At 44.9% G+C, this 20,648-nt stretch overlaps 1 protein-coding gene across 3 annotated transcripts in view; it reads right to left on the reverse strand.

The window, feature by feature from the left end:
- Nucleotides 1-15,661, reverse strand: part of GMCL1 (germ cell-less 1, spermatogenesis associated) — a 73,472-nt gene extending 57,811 nt beyond the window's left edge. For all 3 annotated transcript variants that reach the window (XM_069957109.1, XM_069957360.1, XM_069957280.1), the window contains exon 1: nt 15,210-15,661. The gene's annotated coding sequence lies outside the window, so the exon portion shown is untranslated. The remainder of the gene's footprint in view (nt 1-15,209) is intronic.
- Between the last annotated feature and the right edge of the window lie 4,987 nt (nt 15,662-20,648).

The following is a 20,648-nucleotide window of genomic DNA, read 5'->3' on the forward strand; positions in this document are numbered from 1 at the left end:
AACGATCTGCGAATATTTAGCGAACGACGATTTTAGAACATGTAAGATCAAAGTGAACGATTTCTCGTTCGTCGTTTGATCGTTCGCTGCGTTTTCACGTACGATTATCGTTCTAATTCGATAGTTATCATGCGAATTCGCGCGATAATCGTTCCGTGTATACGCAGCATATCTGTGTTTGGTCTCTTTTATTGAACAGAGAAACGACCAAATATCGTCCGCAGTTTGGCCATATGTATAGAAAACTTAAAATTAAAAAGTGAGTATATTGCAAAACTGCTTGGGATCACAACCCCCTGTTGACTTCTTTAAAAAAATAAATAAATAAATAAATGTTTGCGACAGGTACACTTTAATAAGGTTATATTACCTTGTAATATAAATGTATAGTTTTTGTTACACAGCCACTTCCGTTTAGCGGCAGCAGTAAGAGGCGACACAGGCCCCTCTGCTGACACTAACATAGTATATCATTTTATTGGAAACTCAGATGATATAAAAATACAGGTTGATCTTGTGTCATAGAATGGTTGGAGGTAACGTGTGTTTGTGTGCTTGAGGCCTGAGGACATGACTGAAGTTTACAGCCTTACAAATTGAATGTGCGCTGCCCCCCGACCTCCTGCCGCCGCTGCTGTCATCGCTTGGGGATCCCAATTACAGCATTCAGGGTCCGCTCTCTCTCGGCAGAGCCCCGCTACACTCAACATTTTCAGGAATAGATGTGTGCAATAATTTCCTTTTGAAGAGGCTTGAATGACTTGTAGTTAGCCTACATTATACTTGGAGAAGGCAGCCGGTCGCGGCGGCGGTGAGCGGCACTATTTTGATGGCTGAATCTCTTTTGTGACATTGGAAATGATTCCCTTTTTAAGCGCTTTGTCAGAACTGGGGCCTCTCGCTGTCTTTTATCTGATTTCAATATGTGGAATTCAGAGGTTCTGCGTCTGACACAACTTAATAGTATTTTCCGTCATTTTCTTCGGAAGCATTTTATAAGAGATAAAAAAAAATTGCAGCGGCTATGGAAAAAAATAAAATAAAAACCCCCTTCTTAAAGGGGCTGTCTATTAAAGACAGCTGATAACAATATGTTATAGGATGCTACACTGCTTTAGGGCCCTAATACAAGATGGGCCAAACCGACCATTAGGGCCAGCGATCAACCACTTGGCTCACTGATCATCTACCACAGGGGTAGGAAACCTTGACTAAAACTTTGGCTGTCCAGGCATGATGGAAGTTGTAGTTTTGCAACAGCTGGAGAGCCAAGGTTCCCTACCCCTAATCTACCACATAGATGTGCAGCCAATAAACAGATGATACAAAGGGCCAGCAATGGTTCGTGCAGCCCTCCCTGCCCAATAGGCAAGCCTTGATGCGTTTACACGGAACAATTATAGTTAAAATTTGCGTAATAACGTTTGCATTTGAGCGATAATCGTTCCGTGGAAACACAGCAAACGATCAAGCGTCGAGCGAGAAATCGTTCATTTTGATCTTTCAGCATATACTCAAATCGTCGCTCGCTAAAAAAAAAAAAAAAATCGCAGATCGCTTCGGGTAAACAGTCTTTCAAAGATTCACCCTATGTGAAAGAAGGGCTTAAGTGATCTTAAAAACGATTGCAATAACAATTTTTCTTACGAATTTTCTAAAGATATTTCTAACGATTTATTTGTCTAAACCATGGGTCTCCAAACTGCGGCCCTCCAGCTGTTGCAAAACTACATTTTCCATCATGCCTGGACAGCCAAATCCAAAGCTTTAGCTGTCCAGGCATGATGGGAGTTGTAGTTTCACAACAGCTGGAGGGCCGCAGTTTGGAGACCCATGGTCTAAACGCTGATAGTTATAAAAACCAAATTGTTGCTTCAAAATTGTTAAACGATCGATTGGGTGAATTATCGCTTCGTGTAAACGCAGCATTATAGTAGACTCTTTAAATCAATGAGAGCGCTGCTTGTCTATAGTGCACATCGGGCCATGTACTAGGGCCCTGGTAATAAGCAGTTCCCATTCCCAACACCAGCAGAGAATGTGGGATCGGATGATCGCCCCAGTGACCTCATTTTAAAAGTGGAGCTTCCATCTAAATGATGTTTTTGGACAGTTTTCACCGGAGTTAAAGGGATATTACCATAGTGGACATGGATAAATTGTACAAGTGTGATCACGGGCAGTGCCTCCGCTAGGACTACCTTTGACCCCTACACAGGGCCCCCTACTGCTTCTCATGGCCGTCATGCACTTTGAATGATACTATAATCAAACAGGCATCTCCCCACACATACAACATCTATAAGACTAATGGAACAAGGTAAACACTGTCTCCATGGGTCCTATTGTCCAAAGCAGTAGCAAATTACCATAGAAAGCTTCTCCTGTTCTGGACAGTTCCTGTCATGGACAGAGGTGGCAGCAGAGAGCACCGTGTCAGACTAGAAAGAATACACCACTTCCTACAGGACATACAGCAGCTGATAAGTACTAGAAGACTGGAGATTGTTATATAGAAGTAGTTTACAAATCTGTATAACTTTCTGACACCAGTTGATTTGAAATTAATATTTCTTTCCGAAGTAGCCCTTTTAAAACTGCAGTTGCACCCCCCTCCTCCCTGTTACATGTTCCATCACCACACCTGACTAGTCATGCAGAATAACAACACGTTCCACTAAAAACCTGTCCCTTATTTAAGCACAGGGTGAGATGGGTAAGTGGAAAGACAGATTTTTAATTTTTTTTTTCGTACATCTTCCAAGAGACCCATTTTCTCACATTAAATCACCAATTCCTGGCTCCACGGTGGCAGGATAATTTTACAGATGGGTAAACCAAGACATCAATAAAGGAACTTAGTTGGAGTTAATGAGAAAGGAATCAGCGGGACATGGACTATAAATTTTGAATTAATGTGGATGTTGAGAAAAAAAAAGTGAAAGTGTAAGGGAAACGTAGTGAATGAAAACAGTTGTTTTTTTCTTCTTTTCTAGAATTTGCCGTCTTCATACGCCACATGCAGTCAGTACAGCAATACTTTACAGGTAAAAAGACAATGCTGACTGACACCAACCCACAGCAAAGGCGGAGTCCTGACAGGTGCCAGTGGGGTCAGGGTAAAAGCAGAGCATGGCTATATACAGCACCAGCACAGAGTAAACATGGAGGAGACCCCGCCACACTATAACCAGGCACTGGAGAACTGCCAGAAGTTCTCCATTGTCTGTATATACTGGGGCAGTGCAGTGTCTGTATACATGGGGGCAGTTCTCCAGTGTGCACAGCCACACTATACAGGAGATCTGTCTACTATATGGCTCCCATTAACAAATAACTATTTGGAGATACATATTGGGCATAACTTCTATGAAGGCTCTCTTACTGTGTGAAGCAATGCAGCTGCTGCCTCAAACACCAATAAAATAGTATCAGAGACGCCTGCAAGTAGAAAAGGGTTCTGTTTATAAGCAAAAAAGGGAAAATAATGAGGTTTTTTTTTTGTTTGGTCATATTGCCCAACCCTACAGTGAACTATACTGCGTTGTATAGCACATCACAATGAATGTATAGAATTTTTGCTGTGATATTCACCGCCACCAATAGATGGAGCTGTTGTAACATACACTCACCGGCCACTTTATAAGGTACACCTGTCTAACTGCACGTTACCACATAATTTCTAATCAGCCAATCACATGGCGGCAACTCAGTGCATTTAGGCATGCAGACATGGTCAAGACAATCTCCTGCAGTTCAAACCGAGCATCAGTATGGAGAAGAAAGGTGATTTGAGTGCCTTTGAACGTGGCATGGTTGTTGGTACCAGAAGGGCTGGTCTGAGTATTTCAGAAACTGCTGATCTACTGGGATTTTCACGCACAAACATCTCTAGGGTTTACAGAGAATGGTCCGAAAAAGAAAAAACATCCAGTGAGCGGCAGTTCTGTGGGCGGAAATGCCTTGTTGATGCCAGAGGTCAGAGGAGAATGGGCAGACTGGTCCGAGCTGATAGAAAGGCAACAGTGACTCAAATAGCCAACCGTTACAACCAAGGTAGGCAGAAGAGCATCTCTGAACGCACAGTACGGCCAACTTTTGAGGCAGATGGGCTACAGCAGCAGAAGAACACACCGGGTGCCACTCCTTTCAGCCAAGAACAGGAAACTGAGGCTACAATTTGCACAAGCTCATCGAAATTGGACAGTAGAAGATTGGAAAAACGTTGCCTGGTCTGATGAGTCTCGATTTCTGCTGCGACATTCGGATGGTAGGGTCAGAATTTGGCGTCAACAACATGAAAGCATGGATCCATCCTGCCTTGTATCAACGGTTCAGGCTGGTGGTGGTGGTGTCATGGTGTGGGGAATATTTTCTTGGCACTCTTTGGGCCCCTTGGTACCAATTGAGCATCGTTGCAACGCCACAGCCTACCTGAGTATTGTTGCTGACCATGTCCATCCGTTTATGACCACAATGTACCCAACATCTGATGGCTACTTTCAGCAGGATAATGCGCCATGTCATAAAGCTAGAATCATCTCAGACTGGTTTCTTGAACATGACAATGAGTTCACTGTACTCAAATGGCCTCCACAGTCACCAGATCTCAATCCAATAGAGCATCTTTGGGATGTGGTGGAACGGGAGATTCGCATCATGGATGTGCAGCCGACAAATCTGCGGCAACTGTGTGATGCCATCATGTCAATATGGACCAAAATCTCTGAGGAATGCTTCCAGCACCTTGTTGTATCTATGCCACAAAGAATTGAGGCAGTTCTGAAGGCAAAAGGGGGTCCAACCCGTTACTAGCATGGTGTACCTAATAAAGTGGCCGGTGAGTGTATATAAGTAGTGTAAAGTCAGGAAGTAGAGAAGTGTGTGGCTGAAGCCACCTGCAGAGTCTGGTTAACCTCGGTAGCTCGGCCAGGAGACCATAAGGAGACCGCAGGAACCAAGTTATATTGAATGTCAAACTCTGCTGTGAATACGTGTGCAATAAGGAGCATTACAAATAGGAAGACTAGTTGTTCTTATGCTATTCTGCCACAACTTTGGTAGTATGCTTTGGGCCATTTGTCTACTTATAGACAGTGTGTTAGGGATAGTGCTTTGTGTACAGATGGCAGAGGTTTCTATCTTATATTCTTTATTATATGTATTGTTTATTTAGCTTTTTTTTACTTAAGATGTCCTCCGATATAACTGGGGATGCCATACCATAGCAAGCACAGAGCAGGGAAAAATAGCCCTGCTAAGAGATATTTGTCCTTGTCAGGGCTAGTAACACCAAGCAACATGGGACTCCGTGATGGAGGTCACAGCGGTACCGCTAACTCGCCTCAACAATGCTCATGTAAGTGCTGTGTATGCGGAGATACCATTTATGCCCTGTGGATGTCTGACCATTCCTAAACAATTTCACATAAATCACTTTAAAAATTATAACTAAGAAAAATGGTTACATGTACAGAGAGCCTTACAGTAAAAGCTGCAATATACAGACACTGTCAGGAATGAACTAACCCCAGGAGTAGCTGTATCTGTAGCTAGGATAGTACAGAAAGCACACCCATCACCTGTGATCATCAGTAATATGTGCCTTCTATAGCATAGGACTATGTAGACAGACTTGTCCTAAAGGGGAACTCTATTTAAGAAAGATTTAACCCTGTTTAATCCCCACCCATAATGTAAGATTGTTTGTTATTAGACCTGCTCCACTCCTCTGTCCTCCCCCCTCCCATCTGAGACAAGGATCACATGATCTTTGTCTACTCTGTTGCCAGGCAAGCTGTAACACCTCATCTGTAACCTCATCACACCTTGCAAAGGACGGGGAAACAACAGCCTCTCCTGAGTAGTATAGGGGAAAGGAGACACTGTTTTACCTCTCTCTCTAATCTATGTAGCTGAATAGATAGACAGAAAGATACAGTGTATACTATGCAAAGCAGAAGCAGCCCAAGTAGGCTGATACTACAAGACAGGGGTGGGTACCCGGAAGTTGGTTCCGAGATGCAATGCATGCTGGGAGATGTAGTTTCCTAGGAGGCTCCTATGATGTAAAACTGGGACCATTTGTAAAAGTTTGAACCTGGGGCTAGGAGCAGTGTACACTAACAGGAAAGTTGAGTGCACCTATATGCTTTTTTTTGTGATTTTTTTTTTTTTATGGAATCACTGGAGGGCCCCTTTAAGTAAGCACTGTCATTTCCACAAACTTTGCATAGATCAATGGTACAAGCTTTCATAAGAAACTGTGTAATATATCTTATCAAATAAAATGCTTCCTTTACCTGTTATCAAGCATCTTCCCAACTAAAACTTGAGAAATTGTCTGCCTCCTGTCCTGTCTCTAACTGAAAGAAGGTACAGGCATACAACTCTATGAAGGGGGAGTAGGAGTGCCTGGACACACCAAGAGAGAGACAATTTTTTAAGTAAAAGACCTCACCGCAGGGCTTTATACACAGTTTAGACTGCTCACTACAGCTTTATAATGGCTGCCATGCTCCTGCTGCTTTTGAGGCAGTACACATTGACAGAAAAGACCAGGATCTCCTTCTGTGTGTGCACAGGTACACACACGATAGATAGATAGATAGATAGATAGATAGATAGATAGATAGATAGATAGATAGATAGATTTCTCTATAGCGCCCCTTCCCCAGCTTTATCACAGAATTTTTACGGACAACAAGGTTGATTCTACGTCCATACATTTTTACAAATTTTTTGGTATTTGCTAGTTTAAAAACTTGGCAAAAGTGTCATCTAAGGCACGTTTAATCCTGGTAGAGAACAGCAATACTAGGGCTCCTTGATGCGTTTAGAGTGTTGACAAACGTCCTGTGATTTATGGGACTGCCATACCCTACAGCTGACGGCCGGCACCTCTCTAAGTCAATATTCAATTGCAACCACAGGACATTAGATTTATTCGGCGACAGGTACGTACAGCTCCTGCCTGCTAATACAGATGGTACGGCATCCTGCATCCCAAACCAAGAAAAAACAGGAGCGCTAAATAAGAAAACCCAGCATCACATCTCACTGTGGGAACGTCTTCAAAGAGTCCACATTATATTCTATTAAGAAATACGCTTTTCTTTATTATCAGAAGACGACGTGGCTGGTCAGGTGTAATGTAATATTTTTATAAAAGTGATCTGCCATTTCTTGACACATAGAACTGGTTAGACCTGTCATATCAGCGTCACACATGAGGACCATCCCAATGATTCCTAGCTGTGTACGGCATTACACACACACACACGTCCCTGTGGCACCATACTGTGCCTGCCGCTGTATTATGGGGGTCCCCTCCTTTAAAGGAGAAGTCCGGCCAAAATTATTTTTTTATATGTTATTACTTATGGAAAGTTATACAATTTTCTAATGTACATTAATTATGGGAAATGCTCATATACTGCTATTTCCCTTAATTTAGTGTTTTAGGAAGTGTTAGAGTTCTCTCAGAACCAGTGACGTCACGACGAAGGGTGTAATTCCTATGGAGTGGCCAGCAGGGGGCTCTCTCTATATAGAAGTCAATAAATACCATTGACTTCTATATAGAGTGCGCCCCTGCTGGACACTCCATAGGAATTACAGTGTATGTAATGTAATGTTATGCACTGTACTTTTGTGACTTCATGAATACATTTATGGAATACTTTGGGGAGCAAGTGTCCTTGCTCCCCAAAGTATCCCATAAATGTATTCAATGAATAGATTTTCAGGGCACCGAGCAGGGAGGGAGAGAAGTGCCATCTACCTCCCCCCTCCCTCCCCGGTGCTGGGAACATATACAAAGTACTACTCCCCCATTATCTGCAGATAATGGGGGAGTAGTACCTGTGCTATCCCTATCACCGCCCGCGCCGCCGCCACCGCCGCTCACACAGGGGCTGCTTTTCATGCCCCCCGCCGCTCCCCCTCCTCCTCCCGGCTTCAAACTTACTATCGCGCCGCTGATTCCCCGCTGCCCGCGCCGCTCCTCACTACCCGGCCGGCCGCTGACTCCCTCCTGCCCCGTTCCTCACACTATCTGGCCGCCGCTCTCTGCTCTTGCATGCCGGCCGCGTTAGCCCGCCCCCACCCCGGCCGGGGACACCAGGAAGCGGCGCGATAGTAAGTTTGAAGCCGGGAGGAGGAGGAGGGGGAGCGGCGGGGTGCATGAAAAGCAGCCCCTGTGTGAGCGGCGGTGGCGGCGGCGCGGGTGGTGATAGGGATAGCAAAAGGTACCACTCCCCCATTATCTGCAGGATGGGGAGTAGTACTTTGTATATGTTCCCAGCACCGAGCAGGGAGGGGGGAGGTAGATAGCACCTCTCTCCCTCCCTGCTCGGTGCCCAGCAAATGTATTCATTGAATACATTTATGGGATACTTTGGGGAGCAAGGACACTTGCTCCCCACAGTATTCCATAAATGTATTCATGAAGTCACAAAAGTACAGTGCATAACATTACATTACATTCACTGTAATTCCTATGGAGTGTCCAGCAGGGGCACACTATATATATATATATATATATATATATATATATATATATATATATATATATATATATATATATATATATAAGTCAATGGTACTCATTGATTTCTATATAGAGAGCGCCCCCTGCTGGACACTCCATAGGAATTACACCCTTCGTCGTGACGTCACTGGTTCTGAGAGAATTCTAACTCTTCCTGAAACACTAAATTAAGGGAAATAGCAGTATATGAGCACTTCCCATAATTAATGTACGTTAGAAAATTGTATAACTTTCCATAAGTAATAACATAAAAAAAATAATTTTGGCCGGACTTCTCCTTTAAGAGCAATACATCCAGCAGGGAATCACACAGCCCTAGAGGTGGTATAATAGGGCTGTGTGTGTCAGGCCTTATCCTCTGACCCATAAAGAAGAGAAATGAAAACACATCACAAGTAACCAAACTCTTCTCACATCAGCTTTATGAATTTTAAAGGACCTGGGGTCAAAGATTACAGATCTGTGAGCATCTATAACACGCCTTGCTACACTGCGGTGACAGAAAAGTAGCATAGGTGTGAATATTCCTCCATCAGAGCTATAAAAGGTGATGTACTGATTGCCACAGGTCCTGCGGATGAAACCCGGACCACCAGCTATTAAGGGAAAAATCCACTCACTAGTAAAAAAAAAAGTCAAACTCCAGGGGCAGGGGGAACATAAACCATCCAGACTAACCTCTCCAATGCTGGATCACCGCTCCAGGACCCCCTGCGCTGCCGACGTCATGACCCCGTTGATGGAGGGCCTGATCAGCCACTCAGTGACTAGGGTGGGATGCCACTCCAGTCACTGATTGGGTGAGCGGGCTGTCCATCAACAGGGTCATGACGTCAGCAGTGTACGGGCATCCCCCCCTCCCAACTCCCGTGGGCCGGTCAGGTGCCACATTGCGGGCACAGGGAAGGGTATTCAATGCTTCATTGCTTCTTTGTATGTAGAAAAATAAAAAAACGTAGAGGGCACTCACCATAGAACTTTATTCTTTACTGAAGACTCTTTAAAACGCCATATCAGGTATAGCAGACAGCGAGGACACCAGTACAACGCTTCATTGCTATGTTCTCCCTTACCCCTGCTGCTTGTCAAATATTAAAAATGCCCTGGGCTTCTCCTTTATGTGCCACCATTCCCTTGGCAAAGCACCGGCTAAAAGGGAACCTGTCAGCAGGGCTGTAATTCTAGCTCATGCTGCCCTAGGCACACAGACTGAATACACCTCACTAAGGGCCCTAATACATGGACTGATAATCTGCCCAATCAGGCCGATTCGGGCAGCATGGCTCCGTGTAATAAAGACAACAATCAGACGATGAACTGAAGATTGGCCGAATTAAGCAAGTCTTAAAATCGGGGGCGACCTTCTCCGCCGGCGGTGCTGGCCGGGTTCTGGTGTGGTGTTTTTGGGTCTGGTCCTGTGGCATGGGGGTCGCAGGGCCGTCCCATGACCCCCGTTCCCTGGCTGTGCACGCCTGCGGGGTTGGTGGCCACTGACTGGCACGGTGTGGACTTAGTGTAGGGACCCATGTGTATCAGATACCTGCACGATGGTACATGGGGCAGTATGGCTTGATCAATTCATACACAAAATTCTGATGTGTTTTTTATTTAGCCTAGGGGCACTAGTATCAGCCATAGGTGTGAGGTGCAGCACTCTGTTTCTTCCCTGAACCGCAAGTCTTAAAATCATTGTCCGACGGCCATGTACAGTGATGCACGGCCAGGGGCTGATGACAGTGTAAAGAAAACAAACATTATACTAAACCGTCCAGGCTCCCGGGTTTTCCCAACTCACCGCAGCTGCTGCTAAAGCCGTCTGTGAAGTGACAGGCGAGTTCAGAAGCTCCAACGGCGGCTGTGGTGAGCGGGGAATGGCAGGAGGACACGGGGGAGCGTGCACAGGTAAGTAATAACTTTATTATATTCTATATAAGCAAGGGCTGCACAATCATCCAGCCGTTTTATAGGATCTGTAAGCAAGCGCCAATCTGACAGATCGGCATTCGCTTACCGCGCTAATCGGGCCGTGTAATACGTCCCCAAAGGATTCCACATGCGGAAAGCGGTAAAAGCAATCATAAATAAAGAGTGGTTGCCAATCTGCAGGGAATTTCACATCACTTCTGATCTATACAGATTCCACCAAAAGTAATTTTTTTTAACTCACTGAAGTGCTGCCCTAGGCAAAGGACCATGAGCGCCTAATAGTGACACAGACCATTCCTGCTCTTGGGGTCCAGGGCTGCAGGGGTTGCGAGCACAGTGATGTCACCACAGGGACTATGTGACGGTGACCTAAAGGAGGGGGGGGGGGGTATGTATTCTATGTATTAGTTTTGTTTTCTGTTTTGTTTTTAAAGCCTTGCAATGTCTTTAGACTAAAAGCCCTATGATTATCGGCCATACTTGGCCGATTACAGGCCATTTCAGCCTATAATTGTTTGGTGTACTAGAACATGCACAATGTCAGCTGATCGTTGTTTTCAACATTTTAATGGTCTGCATAGTGTGGTCTACAGCCCTGTACTCTGACCCAGGAAGTCTCCCTCACCTTCCAAATCATAGCAGATCCACTTCAGACTGGGGCTTGCATTAGGGGACAGGACTGTGAAGGTAATCTCTCCATAGCTGTAACCCCTCTCTACCCGGACAGAGAGTGCTGCATGTATGTGCCCACATCTGCCCTGCTCATTCCTTCATGCTCCCTGCAGTCTCTGTCAGCCCTTGTGTTTCCCATCCTCTCCATTCCTGCTATAATGTGCCTGCACTTACACTCAGCTATACACACTGCTGCTATAATGTGCCTGCACTCACATTCAGCTACTCACACTGCTGTATAGAGAAGTTTCTGTCATTGTCCTCCTGCACAGCTCTGTGATTCTCACTTCCTGATTGGTCCATGCTGAACACACACCCCTTCTGCATTGCTGTCATGTGACCACACAGACCTCTGACAGCAGTCCTGCTTCTTACCTGTTGTACTACACTACTGCATTATGAACATCTGCAGCTCCATTCTGTATCTACAAACTGCTGCTGTTTATTCATTCTTATGCCCTAACTATACATTATACTCCATATGCTGCATGGCTATAATGTACAGTAACTGATAATATCACATATTCTGCCTTCTAAATGCTTGTTTTACCTGTTATTCAGAATTTTTAAAAAAAAAATCATTATTTTGAGGGTATGGAATCATTTTTCTGCATTTCAATGATTCCTTATGGGAAATTTTGGTTTCTGTTTGGTTTAAAGGAGACCTGTCACCCCCCGCGCCGGGGTCACAGGCACCCGACCCCCAGATAGATCCCCTTATAGTTACCTCATGTCGCTGAGTCCTGCTGCCGGAGTCGGTCCTGCGACAGAGATTTCCCGGTCCGAAGCCGGCGCGCGCGCTGTGGAGATGGGTCCGGCGTCCATAGAGAATGAATGGAGACGTGCGCCCGCAGCAGAGATGAGTCCGGCTCCATTCATTCTCTATGGGCGCTGGACCCATCTCCACAGAGCGTGCGCCGGCTTCTCACCGGGATATCTCCGCCCCGGGACCGGCTCCGGCAGCGGGACTCGGCGACATGAGGTAACTATAAGGGGATCTAGCTGGGGTCGAGAGTCTGTCACCCCGGCGCGGGGCGGTGACAGGTGCTCTTTAAGAGTGGATTTGAATTACAAGCGCGGTCCCGTAACAAATTATGCTCGTCATCCAAGGTGTGTAGGTAGGCGTTTGTGTGTGTGTGTATATACACACACACACACGTCCTGATACAGTATACACAATTTATACCACAGCCTCGTCCTACACTAACACTTCACATACAGGAGTATAATATACATATATATATATATATATATATATATATATGTACAGATCAGTACTGACACTATACATACAGTACAATAGAGGTAATATACATATAGATCAGCACTGACACAATATACACAGTACACAAGTATATAGACCTAGTTTATAAAGTATACATAGAGATTAACTCTGACACTATATACGCAGTACAGAAGTATACAAGTGTAGTACATATAGTATATAGATAAGTACTGACTATATACACTGTACAGTAGTAGTGATATAGTACATACTGTATATAGATCAGTACTGACACTATATACGCAGTACTTCATAGAGTATACAGACTTGTATTCACACTACATACAGCACAGGAGCATTGGGAAGTATATATAGTATACAGATCAGCACTGACACTATACATACAGCAAAGTAGGAGAGAGGTAGTATATATAGTATAACAATACATTAGCACTGACACTGTATACACAATACACATTATATCATTATCACCAGCACAGGAGTAGTATACATATAGCTATAGTATACAGGAGTAGTATATAGCTGTAGTATATACATATAGATGTAATGTACACAGTGTATATATGTATATACACCACACATGACACACAGCTATCCTTAGCACCAGTACAGTAGTATATAGCTGTAGTATATACAGTACAGGAGTAGTATATACATATAGTACAGGAATAGTGTGTGTATATATATATATATATATATATATATATATATATATATATATATATATATATATACACAGTGTTACCTTGGTTTAAGAGCATTTTGGTTTAAGAGCTCACAGTTTTTAAAAATTGTGACTTGGTTTAAGAGCATTGCTTTGGTTTAAGAGCTCCCTAGACTGGGTGGGAGTGCGAATAGGGAAGGGGCATGGTCTGCATAGCGGGGTCTACAGCACTGTACTCCGACCCAGGAAGTCTCCCTCACCTTCCAAATCATAGCAGATCCACTCCAGGCTGGGGCTTACATCAGGGGACAGGACTGTGGGGGTCATCTCTTCATAGCTGTAACCCCTCTCTCCCCGGACAGTGAGTGCTGCTATATTGTGCCCACATCTGCCCTGCTCATTCCTCCATGCTCCCTGCAGTCTCTGTCTGCCCTTGTGTTTCCCATCCTCACCATTACTGTACAGTAACTTATAATATCACATATTCTGCTGTTTCTGAATGTTTGTTTCATTAGATTTACTTGTTATTCAGAATAATAAATCATTATTTTTGGGGTGTGGAACCAATTGTTTGCATTTCTATGATTTCTTATGTGAAATTTTGCTTTGGTTTAAGAGCGGATTAGGATTACAAGCATGGCCCCGAAACGAATTATGCTCATAATCCAAGGCACCACTGTATGTATATATATATATATATATATATATATATATATATATATATATATATATAGTACAGGAATACTATATAGCTGTAGTATATACATATAGTACAGGAGTAGTATATACATATAGCTGTAATATACAGGAGTAGTATATAGCTGTAGTATATATATATATATATATATATATATATATAGTACAGGAGTAGTATATAGCTGTAGTATATACAGTACAGGAGTAGTATATACATATAGTACAGGAATAGTATATATTGTACAGGAGTAGTATATAGCTGTAGTATATACAGTACAGGAGTAGTATATACATATAGTACAGGAATAGTATATATATATATATATATATATATATATATATATATATATATATTGTACAGGAGTAGTATATAGCTGTAGTATATACAGTACAGGAGTAGTATATACATATAGTACAGGAATAGTATATATATATATATATATATATATATATAGTACAGGAATAGTATATAGCTGTAGTATATACATATAGTACAGGAGTAGTATATACATATAGCTGTAGTGCACACGGTGTATACTTGCATACACTGTATATACACCACACATGACAGCTATCCTTAGCACCAGTACAGTAGTATTACAGAACAGTACAGTACTATATAGCTGTATCTACTTAGCACCAGTCCAGTAGGATATAGCTGCAGTATATACAGTACAGCAGTAGTATATAGCTGTAGTATATAACTGCAGTGCACACAGTATATATGTATACACACCACACATGACAGCTAGGAGTAGTATATAGCTGCAGTATATACAGTACAGTAGTATATAGCTGTAGTATATAGAGTACAGCAGTAGTATATAGCTATAGTATATACAGTACAGTAGTATATAGCTGTAGTATATAGAGTACAGCAGTAGTATATAGCTATAGTATATACAGTACAGTAGTATATAGCTGCAGTGCACACAGTATATATGTATACACACCACACATGACAGCTAGGAGTAGTATATAGCTGCAGTATATACAGTACAGCAGTAGTATATAGCTATAGTATATACAGTACAGGAGTAGTATATAGCTATAGTATATACAGTACAGGAGTAGTATATAGCTATAGTATATACAGTACAGCAGTAGTATATAGCTATAGTATATACAGTACAGTAGTATATAGCTGTAGTATATAGAGTACAGCAGTAGTATATAGCTGTAGTATATACAGTACAGGAGTAGTATATAGCTGCAGTGCACACAGTATATATGTATACACACCACACATGACAGCTAGGAGTAGTATATAGCTGCAGTATATACAGTACAGGAGTAGTATATAGCTATAGTAGTATATACAGTACAGCAGTAGTATATAGCTATAGTATATAGAGTACAGTAGTATATAGCTGTAGTATATAGAGTACAGCAGTAGTATATAGCTGCAGTGCACACAGTATATATGTATACACACCACACACCGTCTCACCCACCTGTGTGTCGGGTCTCCCCCGGGGCAGCCATGTAGGTCGGGGGGCACTAGTGGCGGCAGGCGCGGCCCCTCCCCCCGCCGGTGACCCGGAGCAGCAGTAGCGGATTCCTCGCCTACCCCCTGAGCCCCCAGCAGCGCCCGCTCCGGGTCACCCCCTCCGCGGGGTCCTTCTCCAGTGTCAGCCACTTGCTGTAACTTCTCCAGCAGCGCAGCACCCTCCACTCTTTACTCCCAACAACTCCCGTTCTCGGCACCCACTGACACCCGGCACACCCGCCGCCGGGTCACCCTATGCCGCCGCCACAGCCACAGTCGCTTATCCGGACCGTTCGCTTTAGCGTTCCATCCGGTCCCGAGCCCCCTCAACCTTCGGCTACTTCCGGAAAACTTCCGAAGCGACTTCGCTACTAGCGAGAAGAGAAAGGCAAAGCCTGCGTCCTGTGAGCCCGCCCACCCTGATACGTCACAAAGAAAGGGCGGGAGCTCTGGGCACAAGATTCTCCAGTGTGTGAGAGAGGCGTCAGTCAGGCCTCTGACCCCGCCCAGTGTGGGCCTTGACCACGCCCACTGTCTGCTAGGGAGACCCTGCTGTAGCGTCTGCATATAATCCTGCTGCCTCTGTTATTACATTCAAATCTATGGGGAAAACTCCAAAGCTTTGAGAAATGTTGTGAAATTGAAAACACAGCAAACCTGCCATATAGACTGCTGGGGTGGGGATGTATAAAAACTGGGAACACTAAAACTGGTTTACCTCATAGTAACCAATCACAGCTCAGCTTCAAATATTGAGCTCTGGGAAAATGGAAGCTGAGCTGTGATTGGTTGCCATGGGCAACCCATCACCTGTCTGAATTGCAGTACATGAGATGTATCCACTCTAATAAAACTGAACCATAGTAACGCCATGTGTCACTACAGCAATGTATGGCATACCTATGCTCCAGTACTAATAAGCTATAGGCATTCCATGTATCTATACAGGGGTGTAACTACCACCATGGCAGCCATAGCGACTGCTACGGGGCCCGCCGCATCAGGAGGCCCCAGGGCCCACTCCTGCAATACACTTGGCCAATTGAGCTGTAATTATTTGCAGCACCCAGTGGCCGAGCGGGCCCTCAGGGTGCAGCATATATCCCTTCAACTGCAAGCACTCCTGACACACACCTGCAGTTAAATGTTTAAGGTTATGACTACAGTTGATAGGTTTGTGGTCAGGGGGGATTGGGCAGCCTGATCAAATGTTTGCTATGGGACCCACACACTTCTAGTTACGCCCCTGTATCTATCTGACAGTACATGGCATCTATCCACTCTAATACTATTGACCTATAGCAACTCCATGGGGGGATTAACGAAGACAAGTACGCTGGTCTTATATTGGGCCCCACCCCCTTTTCTAGGCAGGATTCACTAAGAGGGGCACGCCCCTTAGGGCCCTATTCCACTGGATGATTATCGTTCGCATAATCGTTAACGATTAACAATCTCAAACGACCGCTATTGCGAAAGACCTGAAAACGTTCACTCATTTCCATGGAACGATAATCGTTACTTATGATCGTATTTGCGATAGTTTTTTCTTCGCTATTTCGTTCGTATCTACTGGGAACGACCGAACAACGTCTTATTCAATGCGAACGATTTGCGAACGTTTTGCGAACGAGCAACGATAAAAATAGGTCCAGGTCTTATAAAGCGATCAACAATTTCTCGTTTGGTCGTTAATCGTTAACTTCATTTCAACCGAACGATTATCGTTTAGATTCGAACGATTTAACGATAATCTGAACGATAATCACCCGGTGGAATAGGGCAGGGCCGATTCTGGGGTTTCTGCCGCCTGAGGCAAACCGCCTGAGGCAAACAGGCGGCCGCCCCCTCACAACCCCCCCCCCCCCCCCCGCCGCCGTAACCGAATCACCCGCGCCTGCACCCCCCCGCACACACCCCCCCCCCGCCGCGGTAACCGAATCACCCGCGCCTGCACCCCCCGCACCCCCCCCACCGCCGTAACCGAATCACCCGCGCCTGCACCCCCCGCACACCCCCCCCCCCGCCGCCGTAACCGAATCACCCGCGCCTGCACCCCCCGCACCCCCCCCCCCTGGGCCGGCCCTGCAGCCACTCACCTGTCCTGCAGCAGCCGTCCCGTCCCGCTTACCGCTGTCCCTCGCCGACAGTCAGCAGCTGTCATCGCCGCCAACGCTCACCGCTGTCTACCGACCCTGCAGCCGCTCACCTGTCCTGCCGCAGCCGTCCCGTCCCACCGCCAACGCTCACCGCTGTTCCTTTCCGCGCTCCAGTGCCGTCAGTCAGCAGCTGTCATCGTCCTCCAGAGAGTCGTGAGTGCCTAAGGGTCAGCGGGGGCATCGCGGCCCCCGCTGACCCCGGGCACTCACGACTCGCTGGAAGGCGATGACAGCTGCTGACTGACGGCGCGGGACAGCGGTAAGCGTTGGCGGCGGGACGGGACGGCTGCGGCAGGACAGGTGAGCGGCTGCAGGGCTGCTGTCCGAATCTGCGTCCGGTGTACTAAATCTCCACCTGCTTCCAACAGATGTAGATTTTAATCATGATTTACGCCTCCCTCCTGCCTTGTCACCCCCCCCCCCCCCCCCCAAGCTTGCCAAGCCCACCCATCGGACGAGCGGGGCATATGGGAGGCATAAGCCAGGGAGAAGGGGCGAATCTGCACCTTCTCCCTGGCGTACGCCTCAGCCATATCTTTCATAAATGTCCCCCAATGTGTCTAAATAGCAATATATGGCATTCATATGCTCCAATACTACTGAGCTATAGTAACTCAATGTATTTATATAGCAATGTATGGCATCCATATGCTCCAATACTACTAAGCCAATGGCACTTCATGACCCAGATTTAGCTATGGGCACTCCATGTGTCTGTACATACGCTCCAATACTACTGAACTATGGGCAGTGTATGACAGTGTATGACAGTGTATGACAACATACACTCCAATACTACTGAGCAAAAGTGTCTGTATATGGCATCCATACTATTCAATACTACTGGCCTATAGTAACTCCATATGTCTGAATAACATTATATGGCATCCATATGCTCTAATACTACTGCGCTATAGTAACTCCATGTGTCTGTTTAGCAATGTATGGCATCCATATGCTCCAATATTACTGAGCCAATGGCACTCCGTGTGTCTATATGGCGGTACCTGGCAACAATTTGCTCCACTACTACTGAGCCATAGTGTCTGTATAGCAGTATACGGCATCCATACCATTTAGTACTACTGAGCTAAAGGCACTCTGTTTCAACACACACTGTCTCCATATTCAGGAGGTATTATTTTTGTTTTGTTTTTTTGTCAGATTCTGACAAAACTATGTATGCCAACATCTGATCATAGGGCCATATGGACATCCAGTATGGGCCCACAGGTTTTTATGGCTGCTGTATTATGGTGTTGTACGTTCATTGCAAACAGGAGCAAAATACATAATAGTACCACCAATGCCTATGGTGACTGCATGAATACGTGCAGTCACCATAGGCATTGGTGGTAGTATTATGGGACATATTGCAGTGCTCAGTAACTTTTAATAGTCATTGCCCATCATGAGGTAGCATCTGTGTAGAGTCCCAGCACAGGTGTGCCACTAAGCTCTTATGCACCTGGGCAATGTAACTCACTCAGGTTCTCACAAAGGGGATGAAGGAGAAGTTTATTATGTGTTTTCCCCACTAGGTGTCACTTATATATTTATTATGTGTACTGTTCTAAGCACAACTAAAGGAAGCAACGGGTTAACTGTCTTATGTCACATGTTATATTGTTCTCTTATTACAGGCGCAGCCCTTGTTTCCCTTACTTTTCTGCCTATCACCTCTCTTCTTTCTTGCAGACACAAGGGCCCACCAATCCCTCACTAGCTAAGGTAACCCGATAAAGGAGCTAGTTTCTGGTGGTAGGGTCTTAGTTTTAGTCTTTGGTCTTTTGTTAGTAGAGGTGGAGAGTGACTGAGACACCACAGAGCCATAGAGATTTCTTCTACATCGTTAACATGCAGTGCTAGACCCTCAGGAGGGAGGATGTCCTCTCATGATAACCTTGTCCACGCCAGGGATACCCTCTACAACACATAGGGCAGTCTCCCGGAGTTAGGTACTGACCCCAGTAGGACAAAGCATCGTGTAAGCCTACCTATCCTACTGTATTGCACGGCTATTCTGGGAAGTCTTGGGAAGTCTACTCAACCTAGTGCAGGGACCTGGGTCTTCGTACTACCCTAGCAAGACGAGTATCCCCACACTATAGGGCATAAGGCGGTCGGATCCACGGTATCTATATGTGAGTATGAGTATCTTTTTCTCTTCTCAGCTATGCTATCCTTGCAGAGTACACTGCTACATTGGACAGGGCTCTGAAGACGTTCCTCTTCTCTACCTTGCTGTCACAACTTCTCTTACTACCTCCTGCCTGCACCTGCAGTTACCAAAGTGTGTTTATTCTGTATTGCACTGAAGTTTCTGAAGTAAATGCAGTTATCCTGTTTAAGCTATTGGACTCTGGTCTATCATTTTCTGCATCCGCACCCATACACCTGTCTATATCTGGGTTATCCTCCCCCTCGAACGCGGTGCCCGTTTGTCCGGGGGTGGGTTACAACCTTGGTTTCCTGCCATGGACAAAGGCAGCAGGAGAGAGAACTGTGTTAGACTGATGAGAAAAACAGTTACTAAATCACATAAGAAGTAGTGATGAGCGAATACTGTTTGATCGAATAGATCTTCGATCGAATAGTAAGGTATTCGATTGTATAGAATATTATCAAATAGTACGCCGAATATTCGATAAATATTCGATGAGCATTCAAATCCCCCTTCCCTGTTTTTTTAGCCAATCAACTTGCAGGGAGGCTGCCACAGCCCCTTGGTGTACGTAGCATCGCAAGAAACAAGAATAAGAATGATTGGATGGCATAGTCACATGACCCAATAACATATATACACAGCCCCTGCTGTTCTGCCCTCAGATGCGATTTGGTAGTGAGGGAGAGAACTTGGAGAGATAGTGATTAGCTTTGGGTTAGGCAGGAGTTAATTAACCCACAACAGTCCTTTTCAGGGCTCATCAAACAGGTCAGTTCAGCAGGCTGCTGAGGGCTAAAGGATTAATATTAGATTTAATACAAAGACTCTTTATCAAAGAGTAGTGCAAGCAGGCTGCTGTGCTACTAAAAAGCACTCTGTACACCAAGTGCTTTGTGCTGCTGATACGTGCTAGAGTGCTAGATCTTAAAAAAAGAGTAGTACGTGTGTTCATCCAGTGCTACGTGCTGCTTCGTCATACATAAATACAAAGGGTAGTGGAAGCAGGCTGCTGTCCGAAGGGCATGTATAACTTTGCGGATAATTTTCAATTTATGCTGATTGGGGTTTTGTACACTTT

The sequence above is a fragment of the Dendropsophus ebraccatus genome, chromosome 1 (assembly GCF_027789765.1).
Source record: "Dendropsophus ebraccatus isolate aDenEbr1 chromosome 1, aDenEbr1.pat, whole genome shotgun sequence".
NCBI lineage: Eukaryota > Metazoa > Chordata > Amphibia > Anura > Hylidae > Dendropsophus > Dendropsophus ebraccatus.